We start from the raw sequence: 17,545 nt of genomic DNA, 5'->3' as shown, positions 1-17,545 counted from the left end.
ACACCTCTGAAACCTTATTTTAGTAAATTTTGTCTGACAATATCTGATCAGTTCTTGATATGACTGCATACCCTAGTAGACAGTAGTGAAATAAAGCGTTTCCTTTTCTTGATACTCTTTATACCATAGAAGCTCCAGGTCACTGATAAAGATAGGAAAGTACCGTGGCAGTAATGATACGATATCGCATAAAATTTAAGAGCTTCAAGATGGACGCTGGACCCTTAACTTGTTGAAAACTAAACTTTTTTTCAGATGCTGCTAAAAGAAATAAGTGAGGAACACTTTCTACGATGTCAGTCCTGCTGTTTAGACGCCTTGATTTTAAAATTGGCCTACCAATTGACGAGTTCTTATTTTTAACATTTTTACGATCCGAAACACTTTGCATCTTATAGTTTTCTGTAAATTAAAGTTTGCTTTTGTAGTAAAAAAGAAAAGTGCCGGTTTTGTTCCATCAGTATAAATATAAGTGTATTAATGGTTATTTTATCTCACGAACCCATTACTTCACAACCGTGCGATGGTACGAGTTCTTTAGTGGACCTCTTCTTAAAACATCTGATGTGGTTGGCTTTTAATTACCTTCCATTCACATAACTCTTCATTACAGCAATCAAGTAGGATAGTCTGATTAACTTTAAACTGATTTTATGTTGACTAATAACCAAATGGTTCTGATGAGCATTGCAAGCAGCCTACAACTAATAGATTGAGAGAGAGACTCGCCAGCATGGGGCTGGCGAGCATCGTAGGTGGACGTTCCCGAGCGCAAGGTATTTTCGGTTTAAAGAGATCTCGTCCCGTTACGGTGTTACCTAAGGAATTCCACATACCGCAGGTAAGGCCGGTTTCTACTAAAACTGTTGCGGCTACTACGTAATATCAAAATAGGCGAGGGGAATTGATGGGAGTTTTTGTGTCTTAGCATTGTGGAAGTTATTGTCGAAAATGCAGAAATGTTGTCGTTACGGCAGTATGTAACTATTGCCAAGGATAGGCTCTTGCATAATAGTCTCCTGGGCCTATACTGTGCCCCTAACTTCGGATGAGGAGGGTCTAGCGACGGTCGTCTTTCAGATCTGTTGGCATTGATATCCACAACAGTTATCTTGAGGTGGGATTTATTGTAGCCTAAGGCTGAAAAGGTCCGGTGAAGAGCCGTGTGCATGCCGAATTGGCTAAGATCTGCAAGTCAAGGGGCCGGGCCGATGAGGAGTGCCATTCGTGACCCTCCCGATTTTCGCCCCTCCAACATCCACCATCTGCAAGCGCTTGCTTCTCGTAGCCCAGGCTAGTTCTCTTTCAGTAGGCTGGTTGTTCCAACTCCTGTGGCTCCCACGGAACCCAGCGGACGTCGTCACGCACGATTCTGTCAAGGGGCGTGAAGGACATGGCCAAGCCCCTCTGGGCTGTCTCCCCTTAATCATTCTTTCAAGTACTTAGGCCTCCATAACTGTTGGAGAGTCTGTCTGTCATTTCCCCTACGGTCTCATTTCTCACTCGCCCTTCTTCCTTGTGGCTTCTGTGAGCCGAGACTGTAGGCCTGCTGCGCACGGCTTCATTCTTGAGTAACCGGAACAAAATCCTATCCAGGTTTTGTGGCCTATAGCCCTAGCAGTCAGGATTGCACGAGACCTCGTGTACGATTGTGCTTCAGATGCAGGTTTTCATTGAATGTGATATCCAACAGATTGTAGGCCACTCAGCCATCCCACTCTCTGATTGAGCCTGTTCCTGTGGAAGTGCAAACCAGAGCCTTTCACACAGGCTAGGAGCATCCTTCGAGGCGAGCCGGAGACAATCGCCGGTGGTTATGGGGAGGCGAATGGGGTGGGGAAATACCCTTCGCTCACTCGCCGTCGCCGAGCGCTTTTTCTTCGGCTGCTAGCGAGTGAAGATGTCTCGCTGAGCGCCTTCTGATTGCAAAGTTGAACTTTTGTTTCTGTTTTGTCACACGAGAAACAGTGTCATGTTTGGAGGTGTGAAGCGCGTTAGTAAGTGTCGTAAACTTTTGTCTCCATTCCTGGGGGGGAACCCCACAATTTTGGCTAATACTCTGTTGTAGAAGAGAATTGACTGCTTTGGGAAGTTTTGCTGGAGAAGGTAACTTTGAGGAGTTAGTGTAACACTAAATCCTTGCTGCTGAACGCATCTTACCTATTCCTTCCCAGAGTAGACCCCACTTGGGTGAGAGGTAAGCTTGTGCAGGAAGTGTATCCTAACTAGGTAGGCTGTGATGTCTGGTATTGGTGCGGCCACTAGGAGCCCAACCTATTGAGCTTCCATTAGTGGATTTCCTTCCTGGGCAGATTCCCCAGGGCATGGACTACTGCTGCGTTGTTAGAGGAGAGTAAGATGTGAGCTAGGGGCAAGGAAAGGACACACAAGTATTTTCTTTTCTTCTCTCCATTGTCCAGCTCTTCCTTGCCCTCTTCCTCATCTTACGGTAGGAAGAAGAGAAGTTCAAGAAGGCCTGCCACAGGAAATCTCACAGGACTTCCATTGAGCACCATTTCCAGTCGCTGGGAGGCACCGGCATTTGGCCACTTGAGGTTCACCAGTTTTGCTGTTGGTTGGGCTGGCATGGGCCTCACTGAGCATGCTCAATACCATCCTGTCTTGGACACCTGGGTCAGGATCTGTTTTGTGCATGTGATGGCTTTAAACCCAGGTTTACTAGTGGTTTGCTACAGATAGGGAGTTGTTTTTCCATGTTTGTTATTTACCAACTTCCCTCAAGTGACCATTAGTTCCTACACAAATTCAAACCTGTGTCTTTTTGGGGGATTTTGCTTGCAGATGCTAGCTAGAAGGGCCATTAGCTTTCAGACGACATTGTTAACTATCGACAGGTAGGGGGAAACCCTGCCCACCTGTCAGTATGCACTCCACTTTGCTTCTGGCCACCATCTTGTACAGACGCCTTTGCGTACTTTCTGCCCAACTTGCAGTGTGCTTTCCTTTTGCATGCTTGCTTGTTTTTTCAGTATATTGTATGAGTGTTAAGTTGTTTGATTAGTATGCCACTAACCCCTCAATCACTTAAGCCAGCCATCTCGGAGAGGAAGCCTCAGGTATTCAGCCACTGCCCTGGGAAAGACAGGCCTTGTAATGGGTGCCTCTCTGTTGAGGTGGACCCACGTACCCTCTGTGCCTCATGCAGGAGGCATGAATGTAATCAGTCTAGCCCTTGTTCTGACCGCTGTCTGGCCATCTGAATACTGTAGTTGGTGAAGTTTGCTAGGAAGAAGAGCAGAGAAGGTCTCCCAGTGTCATCAGAATGCAACACTCCACCTGTGACACCAAACGTCCTCTTCAGTACAATCCTCCCACCTGCAAAACTTCCACGCACTGCTTTTACAGTACTCCCAGGGGAGTAGCCCCCCTGCTGACTCATATTGTTCATTGGGTAGAGAGGCACTGAGGGGAGGAGGACATCCAGCCTGGTTTCTTACCGGGAATCGCTTCATTCTGAGGGAGAGTTGTCCTCTGGAGGATGCTCCTTCTTGGAGCAAAGGGAGGAACAAGATAGTAAACTACCAACAGGCAGGAGGAAGCCCCACTTACCTCTCACGACCCTTCACCCAACTTTTGCCATTCAGACTTTTTTTTTTTTATTAAACTTAAGTATTCCTTTCCCTTTTTTGGTTGTTGACTGTTTGTATTGCAATTTTTCACACCCACTGGTCAAGTTAGCTTTCTTGCAAGGAATTTTGTTTGCTATTTCCTTACTGCTGTGAATATTGCTTCTGGTAGTTGCATAACAGCTGTGTCATTCTTCGATATTCAGTAATTTCTAATATACAGATGCTCCTCTGCTTACTGACTTTCAAGTTATGAACTTTTAGAGATACAAACAACAGTGATTGTAAATTCAATTTTATTTGGAACACTCTGTCTGCCATACATAAGTTCTAATTTTGTATTGTGTCTCTGCTTAGTTATAATTTTTGCCACTACCCACACTGAACAGCACTGTTGCTGACACCAGTACTCAGTCCCAGGCTCTCGAACCTGCGCAAGTGGTAGGATGTCATCTCTAGTGCTGCAATTTATTCATGATTTTATCATGTTTATCAAGCCCATCCTTTTTTATCATGGCTAATAGCAAGCATAAGGCAGTGGTAAAAAGTAGCAAACTATCTCAATGGAAGGAAAAGTGTCAGTTACAGGCAGCCCCTGGTTATTGGCAATCTGGTTTTACAGGGCTTGTCTAGTGACAAAAATCAGCAATTTTTGACACTGAAAATCACCAATCTCCGCTTAACAGCGCCGATAATTGGGTATTGGCGCCAATACATACCTAACAGAGGCGCTGATAACCGAAAATCGGTGATTTTTAGCGCCAATAGGCCCTGAAAATCACCGATTTTTGGTTATAGGCTATTTTCGGTTACCATCACACTGTCAGAATGGAACTCCCACCGATAACGGGGGACTGCCTGTTATAAAGAAATTAGATAGTGGTGGAAAAGTGGTGGACGTAGCACACCATTATAGTATGAATCGTTCAACTATTGGCATAATCTTTAAAGACAAAGGTCGAATAATGGAAAACGTAAAAAGTACTGTGCCAGTGCAGTCAACAGTTAAAAGTAAGAGAAGGGGGAGGGTGGTAGGAGACATGGAAAACTTTTGGGTATCTGGATGGAACACCAGAGAGAAAGTTGTGTACCGCTTAGCCTCATGCCGAAAGATGACTTGAAGGCTAAGGCCGGCAGAAGTGCTGCAGATGAAACATTTGCTGCAAGTCATGGATGGTTTCAACGCTTCAAAAAACGCACTAACTCCATTACTGGTGAGGCAGCGAGCACCGACAAAGCAGCAGCCAAAAAAATTCCAGAGTTGCTCAAGGAAATACAGGCAGTCCCGGGTTAACAGCGGACCCAGTCAACAGTGATCTGGTTTTATGGTGCTTGTTTTGTGACGAAAATCGGCAATTGTCGGCGGTGAAAATCACCGATTTCTGCCTATCAGCACAGATAATTGGGTATTGGCGCCGATACATACCTAACAGAGGCGCCGATAACCAAGATCGGGGTTTTTTGGCGCCAATAAGCCCCGAAAATCGCCATCTTTCGGTTAGTGGCAATTTTTGGTTATCACACCCTCGGAACGGATGCCCCACCAATAACCAGGGACTTCCTGTAATTGATAATGAAGGTTATACCCCTCAGCAAGTTTTTAATATTGATGAGACAGGTCTGTTTTGGAAAAGAAAATGCCAGAAAAACATACATCAGCCACGGAGAGAAGATGATGTCAGTGTTTAAGGTGGCGAAGGATAGGCTAACTACTGCTGGGTGGCAACGCGTCGGGAGATATCAAAAGCTAAAACCTCTCTTGGTGTATCATGCTGCAAATCCACAGGCACTCAAAAACATTACAAAAAATTCTCTACTGGTAATGTGGATGTACAATAACAAAGCCTGAGTGTGGTTTTATTCATCACTTTGTTCCCAAAGTCAAGCTGTACCGCCTCATGGTCACCCACCGCACTCAGATGATTTCCATCTGGATGTTAAAATTGTTTAATTACTCCCTAGCACAACTTAACTCATTCAGCTAATGGATCAAGGTGTAATAGCAAATTTCAAGAAGTAATACACTCACTGTATTTATAGGCAAGTATTGAAGGAGGTAAATGACCCTAGTGTGACCTTATTTGACTTCTTGAAGGGTACAATATTGTTCCTACACAATATACAAAACGTAGGTCTTTACATAAGGAATATGCTTCAATGCAGCTGGAACCAGCCATTTAACTTTTAAACAAGGTACTGTGGTTAGGTAGTTAACGACTGTCCGATTGGTGGGAGTCCCACCCACCCGGATGGTAAGCATCCACTTTACTTTAGGCTGTCACTCTATGAGGAGCTGTACTTCTACCCTCTGCCCTGCATGCCGTTTCGTTTTTTCTTTATTCCCGCATGGGATTATTGCTTGTTTGTTTTAACATATCTTTGTTCCAACATGATATACAAACCATCGGCCCTTTACGTTAGGAATTACTTCCGGCGAAGCTGGACACGGCCGTTAAGTTCTTGAACAAGGTGGTTAGACAGTAACTACCGTCAAGTAGGCAGGAATACCTCCCTGCCCTTATGTAAACATTCTAGTTTGCTTTTGGCTGTCATGTGTTACAGACATGTTTTCGGATCTCTTTGCTTGACTGTCATTAAGCTCTTTATTATCCCTGTGGGATCTTTCTGAATTTTGATGTATAATGTGTTTGATATTTATTAATATACAAACCCACGATTTGTGATAGCCTTGCGTAGGCCGTTATTCCCCATCGTGTGTGTGTCGTGGGTTTGACAACCAAGGGCGCATTTAGAGGGGTGTAACCGAGTGGTAATAGTTCTCTTCCAGTAGCCCTTTATTCAGATACTGAAGGCATTTCCCTGTACGTTTGAATATACTAGATTGGGACGTAATATCTTCGCTCCCCTTCTTGGGCTCCCACCCTCTGTGTACAAGGGCATGACTACTTTCTTTCCACTTATGCTGAGTGTTGTTTTCGCTGCCTGCACTATGAAGAGTTGTGGGTGTGGGGAGGTTGCAGGCGTCGTCGGTAAATTTTGCTTCCATGGCGCCCTTGGTGGCTTCCCCTCCTTCCTTCTCTCTTCTTGTAGGTTCTTCTTTTATCTCTCCTTTGCCCTCTTCACTCTCTTGTCGGGTGAAGACCGTGAAGGGTGGGGTTGGCGGCCAGGCGACCTCTTCTCAGAGGCCTCCTCTCGCTGCGTAGGGCAGTTCCCCTCGGAGCGAGAGGAGTCTCCCTCTACTAATCATCTGCTTTTTCTTTCAGGTTGACAGTGAGCATCGTAGGCACAGCAGTAGTTGGCTGGATATCTCAGTTCGGATATCTTTGCCTGTAGGAGTCCCAACGTTCATACAGTGTTTGCTTCGGGGTCGACCACAGTACCTGGTTGGAATAGCATAGATCCATATCAGGATCGTTCCAACTCTGTTTCCGCCGATGTGGATTGATCTGTCATTGCTGGCCTTCATGTATGCTGTGGCACTCCCTCTGGCATATCTGTGGTCCATCTGCCTCTGCTGTGTTTCCTGTGTTATTGTGCCTGTTGACTCGGCGACAAGTCTCTGAGGGGCTCCTCCTGGTCTCCTGCCGCAGCCGTCCCGATCGTTCCTGTTGCTGCTGGTGATGTTCCTGGCCGTTGCTGTAGCTCCTGCCTTCCGAACCACTTCAGTAGCTCCTGGATCAGCTGTCCTGATCGTGCCTGCTGCTTCTCCTGGTGGTCATATCCTGGGCCACTTCCGTTGTGATCCTGCCTAGCTGCCCTGGAGGTTACGATGTTTTGTGTCCACCATCCTGTAGAAGATGTCGGAGTGAAGGTGAAGGGAGTCGCCCTGTGGAGGTAGCCGCCATCTTCTTTAGCTTATCTTCGATTTTGCCTTCTGCTGCCTCTTCCCTTCCTCTCCTGAGGTTCGAGGGGGGTCCCAGGAAACCAGATAGACCTCCATCAGCTGAAGGAGAGAAGGCTGCCTCTTCCTTTGAAGTCCTTTGGACATCTAGGGACTGCCTCCTTCCAAGGAGGCAGTGGGTCTCTTGTTGGCTCTTCCTGACCTTCACGTTCGGGAACCAGTTCGCATACCCCTGGTTTTGTGTTTCAGGAGCCGCGGGCAAGCAGACCTAGGTTTGCGCTCCAGTTCCCAGTCGTAGAGGTTCCGCCTCTAAGACAGGTGCTACTTCAGGCGTTCGTTCGCGAGCTGCTCCGAGTGCTTGAGATTCTGTGGAATATCGACTATCCTGATCTGGTTCTGGAGAGTACTCTCCCCAGCCCAGATCGGGAGCAGCGTGAGAGAAAGGGTCGAGGCACCCAGGTGTCTCGGCTCTTCCTGCCAGCACTACCAGTGCTCCCCAAGTGCTGACCAGCGCTTGGTCGGGTTCTCAGCCTGGTGTCTCTCGATCGTATCTATTCAAACACCAGAGGAAGTAGGGAAGGGGTTCCCTTCAGGAGTCCTGCGGGACTTCTAAGGGACTGACGCTCCTCTGGGAGGCAAGTTTCTCTCGTTGCCTCTTCCCACCCTCAGGCGGGAACTGATTTGCATTCTCCTCTGGGGTCTGGTGTTTCTGGGGCTGCGCCCTCATTGCCAGTCTTAGAAGTCTGCATCTAAGACTGGTTCTGTGCCTGGCTCTTTCCTATTTCTCAGGAAACCAAAAGCAGCCTCTCCCTATTTTTGGTAGTCTTGTAGGTCGCTCGAATTCTATGAATCACAAGTGCTCTCCTGGCGAGAGGCACAGGACGAGAGAAAGTGCCGAGACACCCAGGTGTCTTGATACTGCCTGCCAGCTGCTTCGGTTGCTTGGCCGGGTTTCATCCTCGTGTGTCGAACCTTAGGGTTCGAGCATGCAGGATAGCAGACACAGAATTCCCCCTTTAAACCTTCTTCTCGAAAGGCCTCAGCCTGGAAGGAGTTTAGAGTTCGGAAAATTAGCGCTAGTTCACAGCAGACGAGTTCCACCTTGTCCAGTTCCGATTGCGTTTGCACAGTCATCTCAGCTTGCTCACTGTGCCCAGCCCCTGGTCGCATTCACTAGACTGGGTTGGCTCGCCCTGCTTACCACCCAGTCTGGATCACGTTCGCGTGATCTGCTCAGCTCGGCCCCACTCAGTTTTTCCGAATCAGGTTCTCGGCACTGTTCAAGTGAACTTTCTGCTCTTCCCAGGGAAGCGCTTGTCACAGCACAAGCGCTCTTCTTCCCCCGTGTGACAATAATCTCCTTTGGTTGATTATTGCTCATGGTCTCACTGGCAGGACAGGTAGGGGTACTCTTTCTCCTCACCTGTTCTCTTTTCCTCTCGGTTGTTCCGAGAGGCACGAGACGGACAGGGAGAGCTCCGATGAATATGTCTTTCTTTGGAGTTCGGCTGCCTGGCATGCTTTCGGAGTCGGTCCCCCGATTGTCTCGTAGTACAACCAGGTAGCCGAGGAGGGTTTCTTGGAATTTGTCAAGGTCCCCCTCCAGGGAGAGAGGTACAGAGTTTCATGCCGGAAGCAGCGAGGTCTTCTCTTCAAGTTGCGATCGCCCTCGTTTCTCGGAGAACTTTGCACCAATTCGTCAGCGTGAGGATCCCTTGGACAGGACCGCTGCTCCCCCAATGAATAATCTTCAGCCCTTGCAGTTCCCGAAGGGGCCGAGGGTTTCGGGTGCCGCTGCGGTCCTTGCTTGTGAGAGCATCCTTGACCAGATGAATACTTTTCTTCAGACAAGTTCATTCAGGTCGAGACACCAAGCTCCTCCCCTGCCTTGACAGAGTACGAATTCTTCTTGCCTGGGAGGTGTCTTACTGACTGTAGGTTGTTCTGACTCTGCTTCATCCGGACTGGGATCTCTCCCTGCTTCTCCTTGCCATGAAGGGTACTGTATTCTCTTCCGCAACAAAAGGCAGCAATCTTGGAGGACACCTTGTTTCCTCCAGACAGTCTCCTAATGGATCCACGATCCTTCACTTTTAGGCTTTCTCTCCTCGGATACGACCATTCCTGGAGAGAACCCTGCCTTCTGTAGACTGGTCCTGCCCGGGGGTGGGTCTTCCTACACCAGGCAGCAATCTTTGGGCAATTCTGGTGTAAGAAGAAGAACTTTGCCCTAATTCAGATCTCCCGTTTCATAAGTCCCTAGTTGGCTCGACCCTTAGGAACGAACTTTTACTCGGTTCTGCCTTTCTCTTTCAGAGATTTTCCAGATACCACAGTACAGTAATCAAGGTTCGTACCAGGGCACTGCATTGTCCTTTGGACAGTGGCCAAGACCTTTGGTTCTTAGTCATCTTGGCTGGACCTTAAGTTCAAGCCAGCCCTCCTCAACTCCTAAGAAGTCCCAGGCTTTGGAAGAAGATAGCAGAAACACATAGCCCTCTTCTTCCCTTTTGGGAAAGTGTGCATAACTGTGTCTCTTTCCACCCTCTTTTCCACAAGGAAGGAGGTCAGAAGGGAAGAGAGAAAGAAGTATCAAATACTTGTCAAGTCTCTGGACCTGCCAGCGACATTGCCGAGACGTGGGAATGGATTCCTTCAGGATAAGTATCTATTTCCCTTGGGTCTCAGCAATTCTTTTCATCAAACTTCCATCCCACTTCCTCTCCCATGCTCCTGATATGGGAAATGCCAGCCCGGCTTGTGCTAATTGTCGTGGTATCCTGTCATCTTGCAGAAGCTTCCCCATGGTGGAGAATGAAGGAGGTCGGCATCCAGTCCTCCATCCTTCTTTCCTTTTCAGAGTATGAGGAAAGAGTTAGGCTAATGCTTGGCTGAAGGAACCTTCGAATATGCTTGCATCTTCTCACATCGTGTGTCTACTCCTGGATTCACCGATCGAGGAATATGTGCAAACCTGTAAGACTTTGTCTTGAAGGTGTGAGACCAAGACGATTAATACATTTTCATCAACATCCTGAACTCAAGGCAGCCTTTTGGCCTTCCGAGAATTCAGGATGAGTTTTGCGACACAAAGTGGTTTTGTTGAACAACAAAGCCACAGTACAGTAGTGGCATCCGTCAACAAACAAAGGGAATAGTTTTTTCCTCCTGTTTCATCTGTCGACATTTGCAGGTGTTGAGTGTTCTATAGTGCACTCAATAGCTCAATTAGCCAGATACATTCCAAGTGGGTGGGGCTGTATCTGGACGGAACGTGCTCTTCACTCTTTTCTTCACAAAGATTCACAAAGAGACTGCACGACTGAGAGATCCCTACCGTCTTTCTGTTTGCCTCCCGACACAACAAAGTTGGTAGTTTTCTTGCTCCTTCGTACCAGACCCAGGGGCCACTACGGTGAGGCATGCCATCTTTTTGGGAAATATCAATATCTACATTTTTTTGGCTGTATTTGTCTTGTTTCACTAGGGGTTAACAAGCATTGCTCATCCCAAGTTACAGACAAATGCTGGAAGACTTCGCCATTTGCCCGACCCGATAGCTCTGCTTCTGAGGCATGGAGAATAGTTCTCCTTGACCCAACCTCCTGTAGCAGCTACACAAGAAGCAGTTCTTCAGGCAGTACATCCCTGTGTGTTCAGGACTGGGAGACTTTCCAGCTTTCCTTGCAAGCATAGGCTTTCTCGCCAAGCGGGAACGGATATAGCTGGATATCTCTTGAAGTACTCTGCAACACTGTTTCAGGGACTGGATCCGTCTTTGCTGGTTGGTGTCATTGATGAAACTTCTCGGTCAGAATCACTCTTCAAGTCTGGACTACTTCGTCTTCTCCACTGAGGGTTGCTTCTCTCCATTTCAGTTGTGAAGAATGTAGGCCCTTGTGACCTAGTCTTCTATCTGAAGTAGCCTTTTTCTCCGTATTCGCGGGCGATGGATTCTGGACACACGCACACCCCACGAATACTTAAAATCCACAAATACTTGCTCCCCCCCACCTGAAAGTTCAAATAAATGTATACTCAAAGTATTATCCTACATCAAATATACCTCAAATTATTATCCTATTACTGTATTAATCTTTTAAATTATATTAATATAATCTCAAAGTCATCCTAAACATTAGTACCCTTAAAAGTATATACATACATACTTCTAAGCCTTCCAGCAAAAGCAGAGAGAGAGTTACCATTTCGACTTATATTCAACAAGGTTGACTGGGCAAAAGAAAGAAAGAAAGAGAGAGAGAGAGAGAGTGTTTATCTCTTTAAACTCTCTGAAAACAAAAAGAATTTATTTGTATTTTTGTCTTTCAAAGATGTAATACCTTTACTACACATTTTTAAAACTATGAACACACACACACACACAAAACAAACAGTATCTTTTCCTGAGAGAGAGGGAGAGAGAGGAGAATAACTCCTTACATATCAAAAGATTGAAATACTTGAGCTTCTGAGGGCAACACTCTTTCCCCTTGGCCCATGTGTCAAACTGTCAAGTAAATTGACATTTACCCTCCCCCTCCTTTCTCAAGCCGAGGATAAAAAAGACGGGGAATCACTATTTGTTTCTTTAAAATGTTAAAAAATTTACTAAACAAATGCATGGAAAATATTATATTGTTATTATTATTATTATTATTATTATTATTATTATTATGATTATGATTATTTTTAATCTTAATATATGAAAATTAGTACTTATTAGGTAAATCATGTACAGTACTGTATTTATCATACAAAAGAAACACATGTACATATTACATGTCGGAAAAATTCTCTCTTCTATATAAGAGAGAGAGAGAATTATTTTATTTAATGTTATTTAAACTTATTAAACTTAATAACACAGTATTAATATCTGAAAATTAGTATGTACCTAAATCGTTATTTTATAAAATGTACCCTCTAAAAATGCATATTTGTTCCGACACAATATACAAACCCTTGGTGAAACGGCCGTTAAACTCTTGAGCAAGGTGGTTAGGCAGTAACTACCGCCAGGTAGGCGGGGATATCCGCCTGCCTGGATGTAAACATTCCAGTTTGCTTTCGGCCGTCATGCATTGCTGACGTGTTTTCGTTCTCTCTGCCTGACTGTCGTTAAGCTCTTATTATCCCGGTGGGATCTTTTTTGTTTATATATATGTGTGTTTGATATTTATTAATAATACAAACCCATGATTTGTGATAACCTTGCATAAGCTGTCGTTTCCCTGCCTGTGTCTTGGGTTTGACGGCCAAGGGCGTAACTGGGTAAGCGTAACCAAGTGGTAATGCTTCTCTCCAGCAGCCCTTTACGAAATACTGAAGGCGCCCTGTACTTTCGGAGATATAGTTTGGGACGTAACATCTTCACTCCCTACATACATCGGGACGTAAGAGTTGGTTCCCTTCTTGGGCTTCCGCCCTCCGTGTATAAGGGGCATCACTAATTTCTTCCTACTTATGCTGGTGTTGCTGCGCCGCTCGCGCTTGAGAATTGCAGGCCGGTGGGAGGTTCTGGTCCGTCGTCGATAAGTTCCGCTTCCACGGCGCCTGGTGGCCTCCCTCCGTCCTTTTTCTCTTCCCGTAGGTTCTTCCTTCTCCCCTTTAGTAGATCTCTCTCCTTCGCCCTCTTCGGGCGAAGACCAGGGGCAGTGAGCGATCGGGCGACCTCTTGTAGAGTACCTCCTCCTGCTGCGCAGGGCAGTTCCCTTTGTAGCGGGAGGAGCCTCCCTCTACTAATCATTTTTACTTTTCTTTCAGGTTGACAGTGAGCATCGCAGACACAGCAGTAGTTGGCTGGATATATCAAGAATATCTCGCATGAAGCAGTCCCGACATACATTGTGTTGCTTCGGGATTGACCACAATACCTGATTAGATGACATATTTCCTTGTCGGGATCGCTCTGACTCTGTTCCCGCAGATGTAGATCGATCGCTGTCATTGCTGGTTTTCATGTATGCTGTTGCAATGCCTCCTGCGTATCTGTGGTCCATCTGCTCCTGCTGTTCCCTGTGTTATGCTCGTCAACTCGACGACAGTCTCTGGGCTGCTCTTCCTGGTCTCCTGCCGCAGCCGCCCTGATCGCTCCTGTTGCTGCTGGTGACTTTCAAATGACATTCTGTCCGTTGCAGTAGCTCCTGCCTTCCGAACCGCTAACATAGCTCCTACAACGGATGTCCTGATCCTGCCCACTTCTTCTCTTAGTGATCGTGCCCGGGGGCCGCTTCCGTTGTGTTCCTGCCAGCTGCCCTGGAGGTTACGATGTCTGCCATCCTGTAGAAGATGTTGGCATGAAAGGCAAGGAAGTCGTCTTGTAGGTAGGCGTTCTGGCCATTGCAATAGCTCCTGCCCTCCGAACCTGTGCCATAGCTCCTGCATCGGCTGTCACTGATCATTCCTGCCGCTTCTTGGCGGTTGTGCCCGGGCTCGCTTCCATGCGTTCCTGCCAGCTGCCCCCACAGTAGTGGCATTTGTTGACAAACAAGAGGTTATCATATTTTCCTCCGTTTAATCTTGCATTTGCAGGTACTCAAGTGTTGTTCTGTTGCACACTCGACAGCTCAAGTAAACCAGATGCATTCCGGTGGGGATGGTACAGAAGGTGGCGCTCGGCCTCGGTTTGCGGCCAGGATCGAACATGCTGCTCACTCTTCACGTAAGATTCATGCAGAGATCGTTCGACTGACGGAGAAATCCCTACCGTTCTACTATAGCTCTCTCCCAGTACAACAAAGCTGGTAGCTTTTTCTCGCCTCCTCACACAGACCAGGGGCCGCTCGTGAGGCATGCTGTCTTTGGGGAAAACTCTGTACCTACGTTTTTTCCTCCTGCATTTGTCTAGCCCTCGCTTAGTTCACAAGCATTGCTCACCCTGAGTTACAGACAAATACTTGAAGACTTCGCCTTCATCCGACGTGATTGCCAAGGTATCGAGGAGAATTCCGCTTGACCCAGCCTCCTGTAGCAGCTACACAAGAAGCGGTTCTTGAGGCAGTACATCCCTATGTGTTCAGGACTGGGAGACCTTCCAGCTTTCCTTGCAAGCACAGGATTTCTTGCCGAACGGCAATGAATATAGCTGGATATCCCTTGAAGTCCTCTGCAACACTGTCCTAGGGACTGGATCCGTTCGCTGGTGGTGTCGTTGATACAGAACTTCTTTCGGGTCAGAGTCGCCGCCAAGTCTGGACTTCCTCGCCTTCTCTTCGCCAGGGTTGCTTCGCTTCCCTTTCATTTGTGAAGAATGGTGTTCCTTGCACCTAGCGTCTTCTATCTGAAGCAGCCTTTGGACTCTCAGTCAAGAGTTAGCTACGGACGAGAAGCTTCTTCAATGTGCTGTCCCAGGGAACTGTTCCCTGCGGCATGTGACTCGCTTAGGGTTCCTGTCCGCGTTTCCGCACGCACCTACGAGTCGCCGATAGAGATATGGCCCTCTTAGGACCATCTGTCATCTTACCCGCCTTGGCGAGATGGTAGAACAGGGATGGTGATCAAGGCTCGACTCCTTCCTCGATGTTGTAGGTGGACTCCAACCATTGGTATCTACTGCCTGGTTCGAGTCCTCTTGTTCCTCCTCCTTGTACTTTGTGTCAATGATCCAGATCATTCGTTACTTTGTCCTTAGGGGAGCTTTGTGGTACTTTCCAAAGGCTCCATTAACCCTAACCTGATGTCATCAACTTTCGCTAGTACTGTCTTCTCCCAAGCAGAAGACTTGTCTAAGGACGTGATCTTTCCTCCTGACTCTCGTGTGGAAGGACAAAAGGAGGGGGAGGCCGGGCAGCCGACGACAACAATACCGGTACCTTCCACCCGAGAGCTCACAAAGTTGATGGCTTGGTCCATCCCTCGGTGACCCGAAGTTTCTGTCGGTCTGGGAAGTAAGACGGGTCTCTTAGACAACACTCTTGTCTTCTTCCTTCAGTCTTGCCCACAGGCCCTGGGAACCTTTATTCCTGGCTCTGTGCTGGCTGCTCACAACGCTGTGTTGTCTTACTCCGCCTTCAAGAGGACGAAAAGTAGCATCTCGCTCTTGAGGTGTTGGTTCTGAAGTAGCGACCCCGAGAGTGACTGGCCTCTCTTCTCCTCCTTCCTGCCCTCCAACTTCTCGCCCCAGGGATGAGGAATAGGACCAACCAATAGCTGCTGGAACTGGCACTGATGCAGTAAGATTCACAACATGAGCACCCATTCTATTTTCTTATATTATCATAGAAGCAATTCCGCCTCCTTCCTCTAGCAAGGGAGGAAGGGAGAGACTGGCAGCAAGGAAACCGTGATCTCAAGCCCTTACCGCCTCGACTCTAAATCCTTCCAGCCTATTTCAGAGGGAGTTACGTTTCCTCACTCATGCTAAAAAAGGCCCAGCAGATTCAACACTTCGATCTTGCAGTTCCCACACCTGACTTAATATGTGTCAGAGGCACGGGGTAATTCTCCATTCTTCTCGAATTCAGGAGCAGCCTCAGGTGTGCAGAACTTCAGTCAGTTCAGGAGACCCACTCAGATTCCTCCCTCCAACCAGTGAGTCTTCCTAATGTAAAGGACCGACGGTTTGTATATCGTGTCAGAACAAATCACAATTTTTGAAAGTAAATTGTATTTTTCCTGACTATACAAACCTGAGGTCCTTTACATTACATACTATGCCCACCTCATGCCACCCCTCAATCTGAACCTGGACCGAAAGGCAAACTGGAATGTTTACATCTGGGGAGGCGGGTATTCCCACCTACCTGGTGGTAGTTACTGTCAATCACTCATACCAAGAGTTTAACGTCGCTTTCCAGCCTATTTGGAAAGCAGAACTCCTCTAATGCAAAGGACCTCAGGTTGTAAGGTTAGAAAATACATTTTACTTTCAAAAATGGTGGATGTTAGATACTATGGTACTATCTAAAGAGAATCCTGACACCTCAGGCTTCAGTGTCAAAAGTGTCAGTGCCTCTTGATAGCATTGGTCTCCTTTGGTTGATTATTGCTCATGGTCTCCACTGGCAGGACAGGTAGGGGTACTCTTTCTCCTCACCTGTTTCTCTTTTCCTCTAGGTTGTTCCGAGGCACTGAGACGGACAGGGAGAGCTCCGATGAATATGTCTTTCTTTGGAGTTCGGCTGCCTGGCATGCTGGAGTCGGTCGATTGTCTCGTGAGTAACCAGGTAGCCGAGGAGGTTTCTTGGAATTTGTCAAGGTCCCCTCCAGGGAGAGGTACAGAGTTTCATGCTTGAGCTTAGCGAGTCTTCTCTTCAAGTTGCGATCGTCTCGTTTCGGAGAACTTTGCACCAGTCGTCAGCGTGAGGATCCATGGACAGGACCCTGCTCCCCCAATGAATAATCTTCAGCCCTTGCAGTTCCCGAAGGGGCCGAGAGTTCGGTGCCGCTGCGGTCCTTGTTGTGAGAGCATCCTTGACCAGATGAATACTTTTCTTCAGACAAGTTCATTCCAGGTCGTGAGAACGCAAGCTCCTCCCCTGCCTTGACAGAGTACGAATTTTTTCTTGCCTGGGAGGAGGTGTCTTACACACTGTAGGTTGTTCTGACTCTGCTTCATCCGGACTGGGATCTCTCCCTGCTTCTCCTCCTGCCATGAAGGGGTACTGTATTCTCTTCCAACAAAGGCAGCAATCTTGAGGGGACACCTTGTTTCCTCCAGACAGTCTCCCTAATGGATCCACGATCCTTCCTTTTACTTTCTCTCCTCGGATACGACCATTCCTGGAGAGAACCCTGCCTTCTGTAGACTGGTCCTGCCGGGGGTGGGTCTTCCCTACACCAGGCAGCAATCTTTGTACAATTCTGGGTGTAAGAAGAAGAACTTTGCCCTAATTCAGATCTCCACGTTTCATAAGTCCCTAGTTGGCTCACCCGTGTTGAACTAACTTACTCAGTTCTGCCTTTCTCTTTCAGAGATTTTCCAGATACTCACAGTACAGTGCAATCAAGGTTCATACCAGGGCACTGCATTGTCCCTTGACAGTGGCCAAGACCTTGGTTCTTAGTCATCTTGGCTGACCTTGTTCAAGCCAGCCTCCTCAACTCCTAAGAAGTCCCAGGCTTGAAGAAGATTGCAGAAACACACATCCTCTTCTTCCCTTTTGGAAAAGTGTGTGCATAACTGTGTCTCTTTTTTCCCCTTTTCTTCCCACAA

General features: G+C 47.3%; 1 protein-coding gene across 1 annotated transcript in view; it reads left to right on the top strand.

Annotated features, from left to right (window-relative positions):
• The first annotated feature begins 691 nt into the window (after positions 1 to 691).
• Positions 692 to 17,545, top strand: part of Coa7 (Cytochrome c oxidase assembly factor 7) — a 126,454-nt gene continuing 109,600 nt past the window's right edge. Inside the window, exon 1 of the mRNA XM_067119876.1 lies at positions 692 to 841. The gene's annotated coding sequence lies outside the window, so the exon portion shown is untranslated. The remainder of the gene's footprint in view (positions 842 to 17,545) is intronic.

The sequence above is a fragment of the Macrobrachium rosenbergii genome, chromosome 17 (assembly GCF_040412425.1).
Source record: "Macrobrachium rosenbergii isolate ZJJX-2024 chromosome 17, ASM4041242v1, whole genome shotgun sequence".
Taxonomy (NCBI): Eukaryota; Metazoa; Arthropoda; class Malacostraca; order Decapoda; family Palaemonidae; genus Macrobrachium; species Macrobrachium rosenbergii.
This window is presented reverse-complemented; position numbering and strand designations above follow the sequence as displayed.